This window comes from Cynoglossus semilaevis, chromosome 13, assembly GCF_000523025.1.
Source record: "Cynoglossus semilaevis isolate Cse_v1.0 chromosome 13, Cse_v1.0, whole genome shotgun sequence".
Taxonomy (NCBI): Eukaryota; Metazoa; Chordata; class Actinopteri; order Pleuronectiformes; family Cynoglossidae; genus Cynoglossus; species Cynoglossus semilaevis.
The window spans coordinates 12,381,238-12,396,312 of record NC_024319.1 but is presented as its reverse complement, the minus strand read 5'-3'; the positions used below and the strand labels follow the sequence as shown (position 1 = coordinate 12,396,312).

The 15,075-nt window shown below is 37.8% G+C and overlaps 2 protein-coding genes across 3 annotated transcripts in view; one reads left to right on the top strand and one right to left on the bottom strand.

Moving 5' to 3' along the window:
- zfpm2a (zinc finger protein, FOG family member 2a) overlaps positions 1-5,600 on the bottom strand; it is a 118,635-nt gene extending 113,035 nt beyond the window's left edge. For both annotated transcript variants that reach the window (XM_025061870.1, XM_025061871.1), the window contains exon 1: positions 5,574-5,600. The gene's annotated coding sequence lies outside the window, so the exon portion shown is untranslated. The remainder of the gene's footprint in view (positions 1-5,573) is intronic.
- Positions 1-15,075, top strand: part of LOC103388629 (uncharacterized) — a 143,259-nt gene extending 128,184 nt beyond the window's left edge. The window contains exon 15 of the transcript XR_003051614.1: positions 14,957-15,075. The gene's annotated coding sequence lies outside the window, so the exon portion shown is untranslated. The remainder of the gene's footprint in view (positions 1-14,956) is intronic.

The window sequence follows — 15,075 nt, the reverse complement described above, 5'->3', positions numbered from 1 at the left end:
GGTAAGGTCTAGATTGAATTGAACAAATGCTTAAATAACTACTTCCACATAGGTTTAGATATGTCTTTAATATTGTGCCTGATTAAGATTCAGTGCAGTATTAAAAATTATATTTCAGTTACTAGGGCATTTTTATAATGACTACTTTAGAAATGCAGTTCCAAGCAAAGTCAGCAAAAATGCTCAATTTTACTTTTCTATTGGACATTTTTCTAAAATTAACATGGTGTTTGGAGCTGCGACAGCTACAGTGGCTGTGTTTAAAAAAAGCCAACACCATGGTGACAGCTCCGGCCGGCCGCTGTTGGAATAATAGCAGTGGAATTCAGGAAAGAGGAAGATAAAGAGGAAACTGCATGAGGAAGTGACCTCCACCTTTACAGCCACCCTGCCCACATTTCACACTGCCGTCCGGGCAGTGTGAACAACAGCGACAGGGAGAGGGCAGGATTAGGCACCGCCGCTCCATCGTCTGCCAACCACAGCTCATCCAACACATCAAACAACAAAGGAAACAAACTGCAGCTGCTATACATTCCTCTTCCTATAGGGGTTACAGCCTGTGACATAAGCAGTAAACGCAGAGTTTCGAGCACAAAGGCTTCCTCTACACAATGAACACTTTACTCTGCACACAAAGAGAAAACATTACAAGGAGATGACATTCATCTGCATTGTTGTCTTGTGTCTAAAGTGAGAAAGCAACCGGGGATCCTTCAGCTAAGACGACAGCACAAGCTGTTATTGGCAAAGAACAGATGTTTGAAGGAGAAGTTGGCATTCCACAATCGTTCTTTTTTCCTGATGGAAATCAACAAGAGAAATGGCATTATTGCCGACCAGTATGAGCAGAGACACTTAAAAATCCCAGCACACGATTTTACTTTTTTCTGATTTAGTAACCCCCCAAAACACTTCTGCCAGTGTCACTTGTGTGTTAGGGCCAAGGGTGAAATCGAGATGAATCCGAATTTTTCAGCAGCTGTGTATAAAAAAAACCTGACAGGTGAAAAGCAGGAAAAACAACAAACTAACAAAAGCATATCCACAAACCTATCGTACATACTGTACACCCACTGATGTATACACAAGCAAACATACACACAAATTCAGATACAGGATTTTGGCAGCGGATTCAGTAAACACTCTTCTTATCCCTGACTACTGTAATCTGCCTCCGATAAATGCCCCTCAAAGATAGAAATGTCACCTGATATGATAAACAGTGTTCTGACATTACATAAAGTGGCTTTATGCTAAGGAGCTGGAAAGATTAACTGTAGAGCACAGCACAGATGGGGGGTAAAAAAAATGTGGGTAGGATAAAAAGCAGACTTTCAGCTGGATGTTGAGCTACAAGCTGACGGGTTCAGAAAATCAGACACCTTATTAGAATATCTGAGGCTGGTGTTAAAATGTAGCTACTCTAAGAAACCCTGCTGCTATAAACAAACGCAAATAATGACGCACGCCGATATATTTGATGTTTTTAACAGAAATGATCTCCTTCAGTGTTTATCACTGAGGCAGGCTGTGACTTAGTGACAAATACCTTGACTTCTTTTGTAAAAACCAAAATGATTGTGGTTCCTAAATATACTTTGAGGAAACTGTAGTTTACACTGATGGCCTTTTATTTGAATTTGTTAAAAAAAAGAAATGTTATCTACTTTTAGTTGTTTTCTGTGCCAGACATTTCTCTGTTAGCTAATGTCTTTTATGTTTCAGCTAGTTTGAGGTCAGAATAAATTAGTTAAAAAAAAGAAAAAAAACATTATTGTTTTTTGTTCACCTATTGTCATTAGGCTGATGATGATAATATTAATAATATTATTAGAATTGAATATTAGAAAATATTTAGTATCCATTTTTTAATAGAACCAGCTTTAAAAGAGTATAAGCTAATTATGGATAAATTCCAGCTACCACTGATCTTTCATTTAGGTTTTTTTTTATTATTGTTTTGATAAATAAGTGCTTATGTTTATGTATTTCTAATTTTTGTTTTCAGCTTACCAGATTTTTCTTGCTTAAATTCTATAATGCCATTGCAGCAAGTACAACCATAGATTTTTGTTTTTTTGTTTTTTGGTGTTTCTAGCGTTAAAAGAGTTAGCATTTAGTTTCCAAGCAGTCATTTGACCTTAAATGATAATACATTTTCCATGTATGTTCAAACTAAGTCTATGTCTATGATCCTATGATGGGAGAGGATGTTGAACCTGACTTAATTTAACCAAAGAAAGCATTGGACAGTGTAGTGATTATACTTTCGAGGGGAAATTGCGGGACAAAAACACAACAAAAATCACTATAGAAAAGTTTTTTTTTTGTATATACCGCAGTGGAGCAGCTTTACAGATGTGAGATCACTATCAGAAGAGCAGATTAGGCGTTTTGACAGTATGACATAGTGGTGAGCTCTGGGGACTGGCTGCACTTGCTGCTCGGGTGCTGCACAAACTTACAGTAAAAGAGCAGTATAATCACAACAGCGTGGTGCTTGACTGTGGTTAGACGGTGTGGAGTGAAGGAGTCAGAGGAAGTGGCATGAATCCTCAGACGGTCCGTGTGGTGAAGACAACAGTAAAAAGGGGAAGAGCACTAAGTCAGTTTAATAAGCACATTTGACATTAGATGTCTGTGCTTGGCCTCACAGGGCCACTTCACTGTGTTCCCACAAACACCGCTGAAGGCTCGCTCCCTACATCATCCAGATCTTTCCTTGTGCTATGAAACTTTGGGGGGCAATTTTGCAGAAAAATTACTGTGGAAGCCGCTGGTTTCCGTTCAGCCTGCTGGTATCTTCTCTTCCTATTAGGCATCAAAACGTGCTCCTCTTGGTACAAATGGAGGTCTGGAGACTAGCATCAGTGGCAGCAGCAGTTGGGGTGAGGTAAAGGGGAAAAAGGGTGGGGGGTGTAAAGAGTGCGGGGAGCAAAGACGAGAATAGAGGGAGCACTTGGAGGAATTCACACATCATATTACAGCAGCTAATCACAATCTGCGGAGCATCGGTGATATTTTCATCATTCCTGTCAAATTCCCAGTGACCCGCCTTGGAACGGCTAACAATCTGGGCAATTTATTGGCATATTGGCACGGGGTGATAAGGCTAAAAACAACAGCAGCTAGCAGCTGGCCCTGGGAGATGAGCTGATAACATTGATATGTGCTCCCACACAAAACACCTCCATTGCTATCGCCTCTTTCTATCAAACTCTTATTACAATAAAAGTCTACAGGGCTTCTCTTTTTTGTGCTTTCTTGGAAAAACGAACCAGGGAGGGGGATACGGGGGGGGGGGCTGGGTGGGTTATTTATATTTTTTTTTATATATATAAAAAATCAGATGTAACATTTCACAGCAAAAAAACAAGTGGGGGGAAAATACATAATTTATCACTGTATTATCGGGATATCCAGGCAGCCTAATCAAGGAGCAGTGAGTGACTATTTTTTGCCTTATCATCCAAAGTGGTGGAAACGGAGAAGGAATTATCAGCCAGCTGCAGATTGCTGGGCTGGAATTTTAATGGTAATAATCGGGTTTCTGATGGTATATCTTCCCCGCTTATCTTTCCCATTATCTGGCCTTATCTCCTCAGTCATCGGAGCAAATTAATGGTGCTCTTTCAGCATTGCCTTTTTATCACCACTCAGAGAGCACCCAAGGGGAAAGAATAAGCAAAATATTAAAATACTGCATAAATCACAATTTTAGATAACGCTCCAATGTATGCAGGGGAGAGGGGTGAGGTGGGGGCGGGGGTGGAGGGGCGGTGGTGCCCAACAACCTTTTTGTCCTTTAGAATGACTGTCTGGGCTGACTTTCTTTGCACTACCTCCTTAGGCTTTTTTTCCCAGAGTTCCAGGGGTAGGAGAAAGGATATAGGTCCCAGCGTGACCTTTCTGTTTCGGAACCATAGTTTGATTATTCATTACGGCTGCACCCACACACACAACGGCTCCATATTAACAAGATCTTACATATGACATAGTAATTCACACAGGACCAGGTCACCGTGATGAAAACGCAACACACAGATGCTACGCCTCCCCCGGTAAATAACAAAATCTGAATGCTGCAACGGGATTGGTCCATAAAGATGAGTAGAGCTGTCACGTCATCAACTCCCTTTGGATGGAAGTTTAAACAACAAAAGCCAGTACACATAAAAATAGAATTACAGTACGCAAAAAAAAAAGTTTGTTTTTTCAAAAAGTGGAGCAAAATAAAAATAATAAAACAAAAAATTGATTTAATTAAAAAATATATAAAAACTAAAATAAATCAAAATGTTTTTATAAAATCTATGGAATAAATTTTGAACAATCTCAAATCTTTTGATAAACCCTGAAAAAAAAGTTTGAAATTATAGAATATGTACTGAATATTATAAAGTTATAATTATAATGGATAAAATGAAAACACACAAAGTCACAGCTGTCAATCAAAAATTGTCCTTTACATTATTTCATGCATGCGCACAAGTCAAAGTCGCAGCGCTCACACACACACACACACACACACACAGTCTCACATCTGTGTTCACCACTGCAGATTCAAACCTGTATCATAATTTAGATTTGCTATTTTGAAAGCTTCCAATCAGCGACAGAAGCTTAATATTTACATAAAAACACACCGTCCAAAGTCACACACACGCATACACACATTTGAAAAAAATGTAAAAAAAAATGTAGGGCCTAAAATTCACAAAACAGAGTTAGAGTTGATATTATTTAATAATTCCTACGTTAAAAACAGAAATGGAAATAAATGCCACATTTCCATGGAGAAGCAGTTTACACTCCTGTCTGTGTTTATCGTCACTGTTTTTGAAATGAAAATTCAGGCAAAATATATTAACCTTTATTTCAAAAACCTTTCCAAAGCTAGTATTGAAAAAGAACTCTTCCTTTTCAGTGGTGTATGGAGCAGATACTGTGACATCAATATTTACTCTGTAGTTTATTGGCCACCTTGTCAAGTTTGAAAGTGTGTTTGACAAAAGTGTGTGTGTAGAAAGAATGTGTGTTAGAGGCTGATGGAGGGAGAAGTGTGTGTCTGTGTGTGTTCAACATAAAATTATTTAACAACGAGTTGGCCCCTGTTTTAAGCCTTTGGTTATTTTTAGACATGATGTAAAGCTCTGAGGTGTAAAGTCCTGACCAAATAATACACACAATAATGAAGGAAAAAACACACAAAAAATTACTTTTAAGCAAATAACTTTTTTTTGTCACAACTTGTTAGTAGAGACGAAACTTTAGCTTTAGACCACACAGTGTACAGATGTACATCCTAATTTAACTTAAACACACTCTCACACACATACATATACACACATTCGCAGACACGCACATATACACGGGATCAGGCAGACTGTAGCAGCGTATGGACCGTGACAGGCACCAGCCACATGCATGGCGATAGTTGAGCGCCGCACCGTCGGCTCCATGCAGTGGGTAAATGCGAGGGTCACTAACGTCAGAAATGGAGCAAAACTCTGATGAGCCTGGGAAACAGCGGAGATGGGACAGGGTTTAAATTAAAAGCAGAAACTTACGTTTGATCTGCCTGGGGTTGCTCTGCTTCCTTCATAATAATAATAATGAATTCAAAGGTTTTTAAAGGGAAATGAAGATGTTTTGTTTGTTTTGTGGGATATTTGTATTTCTGTGCTGAGTTTGTGAATACGTGGCATTAGCTTTCTCCACCACCACTGCAGGTGGTGCTATAAGCACATTTTGAGTTAAATTTACTGGTTCAATATCTGCACTCATGCAATATTTTAAGTCATATAAACAACAAATCTTTACTGTTGATTTATTATACAAAAGTATATTTATCTCCAGATTTATAACCCTCTAAAATACCCTCCGTCTTCTTCAGCAGTTTCGGTGGTTCCAGTTGAAGAACTTGAAGAACGAAGGTCCTGACGTCTCCATCCTACACAGCTGACAGACCTGCCGGATAAGAAGGTAACAACTGTATTTCATATGTTTCCTTCTAATTAAAGTGTTAGCTGCTAACAGTTAGCATATTCTCCCTCTGCCTGTGAAGACACTGTTTACAGCAGTAAAATCACATGAACCCATGGCTGAAGACAAACACAGATAGAAATGATAAGGTTATAGAGGAACATAGATAATATAAAACGGTAAAATTGGCTGAAATAATACTTCCAGCGTCTGTAGCTGCAGTTCAGGTTAGATTTCAGCAGTGCCGTAAAACCAGAACAGCTGCAGGAGACATCAGCCTGGCAGGTCAAACCAGTGCTGGTCGTGAAGAGCATTCTTCTGCAGTGACTGATGAGAAATTAGATAAAATAAATAAAACTTATTTTAAGGTTTAATATAAGAGCCAATGCAAACATGATGAGGTTTGCTGATGCTGTCGTATCGTCAGAGGTATTTTCACCACAGAGTCTGGTCATAATTACTTCTTCATCCGTTCTGTATGAGGTGCACGACCGCTGCTGCTGCTGCTGCTGCTGCTGCTGCGCGGCTGGTCAGCGAATCCAGGTGTAGCACTGACAGATCGATAGGTTTTGGTTCATCCAAGCAGGTATTGTTGTTGTTGTTGTTGTTATTATTATTCTATTTTTTTCTAGTCTGGTGGAAATTGAGAAGGAAAAGGGGAGAAGAAGAACAGGCAGAAGATGAAGAAGAAGAAGAAGGAGGAGGGAGAAGAAAAGGAGGAAGAAAAAGGGCACCAGTACTTTTTACGCACAAGTCTATCGTTCCGTCTGTCTTTGCTTTATCTTTCTGGTCTCTCTGGCTCCGGCTGCGTCTCTCTCTCTCTCTCTCTCTCGCTCTCTCTCTCTCTCTCAGTCGCTCTGCTTCACACACACATACTGTAAACACACATCCTTCCTCTCTCTCTCTCTCTCTCTCTCTCTCTGTCTCTCTGCCTCTCTCTCCTCCTCAGCACGGCTCTTCGTGTGATGGTGAGGCTGCACTTGGACGCGATCCGCACGGACTGACTGGGGAGGTGAAAGTGTTTCGCGCTTTTGTTTGAAGATAATGATTGTTCCTCCCCGGGCACCGTAGCCAGGGTTTTAGTGAAACTTAACCACGTCTATGATCTCTACATTTAAACCTCAAACTAGTTCATGAACCGTGACCGTGATCAGAATCTGTTTCCGAAATCAACACAAGTATCAGAGAGAAGATAAATACTAATATAGAAACTAAAAAAATCCTATATATATTTATATAAATATTTATATTTATTATATATTCATATAGTAATAAAATACAGATAACATATACTTTATTTCCATAGCACGCGGATGTAAACAATGTTATTTGTTATATTTAATTTGACTGATGGAACCCTGAAAACCACTGGTCTTTTTTCAACAAAACACATTATCACAGTTTTTTAGATTCATCTTGTTCCTGTTGTGCAACGAGACATTTGGCAGTCAGATTAGTTGACTTCAAATTGACTTTTTTAAAAAAAATTAAAATTCTTTAGCTTTATGGAGAGCCAGACCAATTTTTTTTGTGTGTTCTATAAAATGATGCCCAATTCAAACCACAGTTTCAATATGCAGTCAAAAAACAAAAACAAAATAAAATAAACACTAATAAACTCTGATGTCATGGATTACAATTTCAAATTTAGAGTTTTTAAATATCATTTAAATGTTAGCTACTGCGGTAAAATACAAAATGTGTTCTCTAATGAAATAATATTCCAGACCATAATTGTATTTTATATAATGTCATTCTCTGTGATGATTTGCAGTTTTTTAAATTCATAAATGTGTCATCTCTAAAAAAAAACAAAAAAAAAAACAATAACGTACCTTTGTTTTAAATATATGCAGTAGCACACAGGATTTGGCAAACTATAACTATAAACTATAACTCTGAGTTCTCTTAGTTTAATTAATAGGAAGGTTTTGCTCCAGTACTGTAATATCAGCTGGCACTGGAAACTGTTTCACTGTGGTATTAGACAAATGAGACCTTTTTTTTTTTTCATTCAACACCATATAGTGTCCAGGCCACTGTGTCATCATTAGTGCAGTCGAATGTTTCTGCGTTTCAGACGTTTTAATTTTAAACTCTCTTCATAAAAAACATCAGAAACACAAAGCTTTTTTTAAATAACAACTAAAATAGTATATTTACTCACAGACAATTTTTACAGTTGCTGACAACCAGAAACAGGAAAATGTTTCTTTGACACATAACTTCAGCTCTAACTTACATTTGTTTCTTTTCAACATTACAGTGATTAAAAAAATAAAAATAAAATAAAGGGAAAAAAAGATATTTTTCTGTCAAATACATGTCCAAATGTTTTAACCACTTTTTGTAAAATTAAGTTCATTCCCAGAATATCCCAGGAGAAATACTTCCCTTTATGCTCTGTTTATTTATCAATAATTTATAAACTGTAAGTCAGACCATGAGCGCCTGCACTCAGCTACAGTTCGTCTGCCTATAGATGGGGGAAAAAACTGAATATTTATAAAAGGAGAGCAGAGGGAGAAGATGAGAGAGCAAGAGAGAGAGAGTGGGGGTGGGAGGGGGAGGGAGCCTTCAAATCATTCAGATTTTGACTGCCATGTTCTGAATAGTTGCCCAAACTGGAAATCACTCCCCTCAATTAGCCAGTTGGACTGTCAAGGAAGACAAGCAAGTGGCCTGTGAAATTATCTTGTAACCCAATTCCACAACTTTGGAATGGAGTCTGAAACTACAGAATAATTTATGTCACTGACGGGTCAGCAGCGCCTCACCTTGAGGAGAGCATCTGTCTCCTGAGCCGCCTCACTTTGTCTCCTCCTTTTCTACTTCTGCCTTTCCCCTAAAATTCCTGAATTCATTTCTTTTATTTCAATGCCTTTTCTTTTTCTTTTTTCCCCCTCTTATTTGATGAAGCATATATATTTAGAGACGCACTCTTCAAACATACTAAGCTAAAAATCCATGAATAACACTTTTAGGTTATATTAGAAACCCGCCATGAAAATTAGGAGCAACAACATACAGGACGAGCCGAGCCAAATTACCAGTTGAAGATTAATTTAACGCCACTCCTAAATCCTCTGAGACTGGAGCTGTGATTCTTCTCTGCTGTTCCTCAGCCACTGTGGCTCGTTTGAAGCCAGCTTTGATTGACAGGTATAAATCTACAAGAGGAAGAGAAAGCCGCAACTCTTTTTTCCTCGTTGCTTAGACCAGATGGTTGTGATAATTAACATGATTCTGTTTCCATCGCAGGGGAAATCACTGACACAAGGTTGGTCATATTAATAGGTCAAGGTATACAGTATGCTCCGTCGGTGCTGTGTGCTGCACTCACATAATGTGATTAACAGGGGGAAAGGTTGATTTAATGTGCTAAATCATTCAATCTGCCAAGTCACATTTGGAGGATGCCATTCAGTGTCAGGACACTGGAGGTGGGCTGTCCAGTGGCTGCTTCATACAGTGAGTTGTTTCACTGGAGAACAACCACTTCCTCCACCGCCCATTGGTTATTATCATCGATGTTCCGTGAGCAGGGAAATGACCTTTGCCTCTCTTTTAGAACTGGGACACTGGGAAATTGATTAAATAAACACAGTGATATTTGGTTTGAAAGATTTTCATATGAGTCACAATCACTACCACAAAATATTCATGATTTTTTTTAATATAATAATATTTATAAAAACATCAATGTGTTCAGATATGACTCTTAAGAAATAAATATTAATAAAAAGATAGTCCAAAATTTTAATTTAAAAATTATTTTACAAACAGAAGGATAACAAACATCAAAGACAAATATGGGGATGATTAAGAATTACATAAAAAGTTTACCAAATATATATATTAGGATTCATTAAATATATATATAACAAAAATACACTTATGTCCTGGGGGACAGATTATAGAAATGAAATTTGTAGTGGAGATGTCAAGTGAGTTTTTCTTTTTTTTTAAAGCTGTCATAAAAAAGTCATAAAATGTTTTTTATATAATTAACAACATGTATTAATTACTACACAGAATAAATAAACAGAACATTAATGCTAATTTATGAAAATTAGCCTTTAGCATCCATCTGCAACATTCTTTTTATCAATAAAAGCTGATGAAACTGAAACAAATAACATCATCAAAATAAAGTAAAAAACAAATCCCATGGAGTGTTTTGGAAATAAGAGGATCAATAATTTAAAAATGTTATTAAAAAGACAATTGAATGTTTTTAAAATTGCACCACATATTTTTTTTCTATAAAATAACCTAAATTAATTATTACTCTTCTCTGCCTTTGCTTTGCTCTTGCGACTCCAGTTTATTTATTTTCTCTTTTTTTTTCTTTTTTGCATCATTAGAAAGTTACAGTATAAGAATTATTCAACGCTCAATTGTTTTCCTTTTATCAACGGCTTCAGCTGATGTTTGTGTTTATTTAAAATGAATGACATTTCCTCATGTTGTGTTTATTTCTCAAATACAGTTTTATAAAAAGCAAAACAAATTATTACTGTCCGATCTGCCAGGACTTGATCTTCCTCTGTTGGACTGATCTGCTCTGCTGACTGAATAATATCTCAGGCTGTCTACTGTGACAAATCACTGGGTTGATGTCCTTAGAGCGTCTCTCATGTCCAGTGGCGGTGGGACAGAACAGCCACAGTCTGGACTGGAGCTCCATTCCTAAAGAGCAGCATCAGCAGCTTAACTTGGTCGTCAGTGTTAGAAGTTTGTGGCTGTGGTTTCACCCTCTGGCTGTTGGGGATTGGTTTGTCACCAGATGAGGTGCAAGTGTGTGTGTGTGCTGTATGTGGCAGGCACACAGTAAATGGGTGTTCTTTACAAAAGAGAACCAGTTGAAATCAGACACGGATTTTTTTTAATAATTTGAAATATTTTACCACTGACACCTGGATGGACTTCACCTCTCATATAATAATACCTGAATTATTGCTAAATCAGGGTGAGTGTGATATCTACTCAGTTGTGCAAAAGCCAGAAAAAGGCAACCGAGCAGTTGCTAATGAAAGAACTAAAGTGTGAGTTTTTGAAAAGGCCTTTTATATTGTTTTGCATTAGGAAAAATATGCAGGAATTTTGGATTTGTGTTGGGAAAAACAAAACAAAAAAATTTCATGTGTGAATCATCAGTGCGGATAATAAACAAAACCTGGAAGATACATTTTTTATCCAATTTGAATTCTTATAAAGAACAAACTTAAACAAATCTTTTAGGAAAAAAGGAGAAAATGTCTATTAGAATCAAAGTCCATTGGTAGATTATGGGGGTTTATATAATCTTATATAAAAATATAAAATCTTATAAAAAAAAACTCTACTAAACCTTTCCAAATGTACAGACACTTTAAGCAATTTTCTATATTGAAAATAAAAAAATACATAAATATATTCTTAACCAGATAATCGTTAAAGAATAGAACTATTATTATACTTTATTTTAAGCTACAGGCCCCAAATGAATAAAACAAACAAACGGAACAAAACACTCTCAATGAATGAGTCTTAAAGTTTTATTCAGGTTTTATTTTGATATTTCATACTAACAACATTGACTCATCACAGCCAATCCCATCTGTGAACGCTCACTTTTTATTTTATTTGTATTGATATTAGCTTGATTTGTGTTGCTGCCACCTGCTGGTTCTGGTTTAACTACTGAGATTTTACATCAACAGGTATTATAACCTGAGAAGGAACCATACACTTTGACTTTGTCCTTTGTCTTTGTTTTTCCTTAGGATTTTATATATTTTTTTGCAAACTTTCTCTTACTTTCCTATTATTTTATTCAGTTTCTTAAGGTGACACAAAATCCCCAAACTAACACCTGCAACCTCAAAAAACAGAAAATAAAAATCCCACAAAATCCCCTGAAATAACCCAAACCCCAGAATAGCATGATTCATGGTTTTTAATATCTGTTATGTTGGAGTTGTAACTCCGTCCTGGGAGGGATGCTGGTTGTGGCTGAATGCTTCAGCTCTCCGCCCCCCATCCTGTCCTCGTTCATCCTTCCAGCTCGTAGCTCCAGCAGCAGTGAGCAAACAGATGTCTGAGAGAGTGCCCACTCTGCTGCTCCAGGTGCCAAAACCACCCGCGGCCCTGGAGGCCTCAGCGCCAGCTCCGTCCGTGGAGGCTTCTTTTCTCCACAATGCCATCCAGTATCAGCCCCCACCACCATCACCCAATCTCCTACCCCCTACCTCCATCATCATCATCATCATCTTCATCATCTTCTTCATCATCTCCCATTTCCTTCCTTCAGCACATCAATGTCATTTACCATGGGATTTATTTACATGAATAAAGCAAGAGAACACGCAGAAGGACAAAAGGTGATGCCTTGGAAACGAATGAAAACGCTTCACCATGTTAACCAATGAGGATGAAGAGAACAAACCTGGCTCCTCCCTTAGGAGTGAACAAGTTTGTAAATATAACCTTTTTAGGAGAAGGGGGTAGAAATCATTAGCATCGAGTGTTTATGTTTGTGTATCTATTTGACTCATTTCTTCGTTTGGTCAGTTATTTGCTTTTACTTTTAGTAAATAATAGCATTTTATTTTTTACAAACTTATTATTTCAGCATTTTTGACAAACTGTCCAGCTTTCAGTTTTATCTTGATCTGTGTCTTTAAGTCACAACTGTAGACCCCCGGGAGTAAATATTTTAATGTGGTAAAACCTATAAAGTTTTTATGAATTGAACCGAATTATTTTCACAACTAGTTAAACAAAACTATTTAATATGCATAATAAATAACAAATACACATTAAAGCAAAGATGTATTGCATTTGTTTGGCACTTGAGGATTGGGTCTTTAGATCTTTTACATTAACAAATTGTAATGACCAGCTTCAAAGCAGCCTTCTGATCCAGCTGACCCACATCTACTGTATATACGCCATTCCCTCTATATGTGAAAACAACATGTCTAGCAAAACATCATTTGTTAGATATTCTTTTCGCGATTAAAATGCATGAAGCCGTGTGTACATGACAGCAATGTGCATGTGCACGGTTCATTACGTCACTGTTTGTGTGTAAGTCAGAGGACGGTACGTATGGAACACATGCGCTGATTTATCCATGAGGAACACCTCATGTGTTTCTGACATCCTGTGATTTAATGTTATTCATTTTCATAAGGTCAAGTAAATTATATTTGATAAGTGCTGCTGATGCTGCCACCTTCCCATGTATGTGCACCAGTAGGAGAGGACCCACATCTGAACGCAGCATTATAATACAGACCCTTGATGTATTTTATAAGTGTGTCTGCTGCTTTATTACATATGCAGAGGCATCAGTGCACAGCAAAATGGAAAAATGCATCAATATATTTGCTGAAAGGCAGCCCGTAGACAGCTCGGAAAATAAATCTACATCTGCCAGGCTCCATGCAAACAGCAGAGCCATTCTTAATGGTGAAACCATCGATGAAAACAGATAAAAATATTAAATATTCAGACATTCCTTTCACCCAGTATCAAAAGCGTCCAGATGTGGGAAGCTGAAGTTGTTATCGTGAAGCCAAGACAGGCATTGAAAGAAATTCCTCTGAATTTTCAACCATATAAAAAGTATTTTATGGCATGCAAATAAATGGTAATTTTTGACTATGGAGGGAGGGTGGGGGAGAACATGCCAATAAACCCTATCATTTAGGACTAAAAACTCCACAAACAGGAGACACTTTCAATTTGCTTTGCCTGTCTCTCCACGTTAGATGCCTGCGATTGCCGCGAAATTAATCCATTTAACAATCTGTGGCTTAAATTTGAGGATTTCCAGTTTTTTTTATATATCAATAAGTTCCAATTGAAGAGAGGATTCTTTTGCAATTCAGGCATGTGCGGGCGATAACAGCAGAGTTGGCATGAAGAGAGGCAAAGATGGATTAATTATGCAGAGAACATGGAAATTCTGCTTATCATCGCTTAGCAAAGGAGCCCAGCTCACATAATCAGAAAGCACGGATGAAAAAAAAATAACAATGCAATGGCACCTTCCAGCCCGTCATCTTACAAGTTAGATTTTCCTGTAATTAAAAAGTAACATACAATTATATTCATATCTCCTATACAGACTATGAGTGGATGTATATTAAATGGTTACATTGGGGTATATGGCAGCATTTAAAAATATATATATATATATATATAAACCCAATAGAAAATCATTTTTAATAGCAGTATAGTTCTCTCGGGTTACACTGAAACAGGAAACAGAAAATTATCTTTAAAAAGCAAACAAAGACAAAAGCTACAGTGAGAAGACAGCAGCTCCTCTATTCTGTTTACTTCTAGTTTTTACATTGAATAATACAGAATAATAGCGTATGAATGCAGCTTTGCTTTTATTCATCAGGAGGTTTAACGGGAACATCAATATTCTGGTTTTGGTTTCCCAGTTCATGTCCCTGTCAGATTTCCACCATCACAGCTTTGTGTGATTCACAGGATGACGAGGAGCAGGGCTCAGTCTGCCAGGTCAGTCAGCGAGGCTCCAGTATGTGCTGTGGTTTCTGTTTGTCTTTCTGTCATTCCTCAGAGACAGGCTAGGTTAAACTGTTATGATGTTTTGGTTGATTACAAAAAAGATAAGTGGCATGGATCTGATTTCCCAGGATTCCTTGAGTTTAAAACAGAGAGAAAAACTATCAATGCTGGAGCTTCTGCAGTTGAAAATGCGTCATGGTTATGAAGTGAATTTAGCTTGTGTCTGGAGTGGCCAGTCCTCAGCGACATCCTTGTGAAATTGTTATTTTTGATGTGGTAGACTTGGATTTGTTACTGCAGCCACTCCTGCAGCCACACCCTCCTCATCAGTGCAACTACCTCCACCTGCTGACCATCTCCAACATTCACTCCACTCACTCTTTGACAGATTGTCTTGGCTGACTTTCCTGCATTTGTTTCCTGAACCCTTCCACAGCCTTCTGTCCCCGACTATGACAGTTTCCTGTCGTTTCCTGATTTCCGTCTGCCTGTGGCTGAGTGGCACCCCGCCTGTTCCTGCTCTGGCCAGAGACCCAGCTCACCTGTACCCTTGTT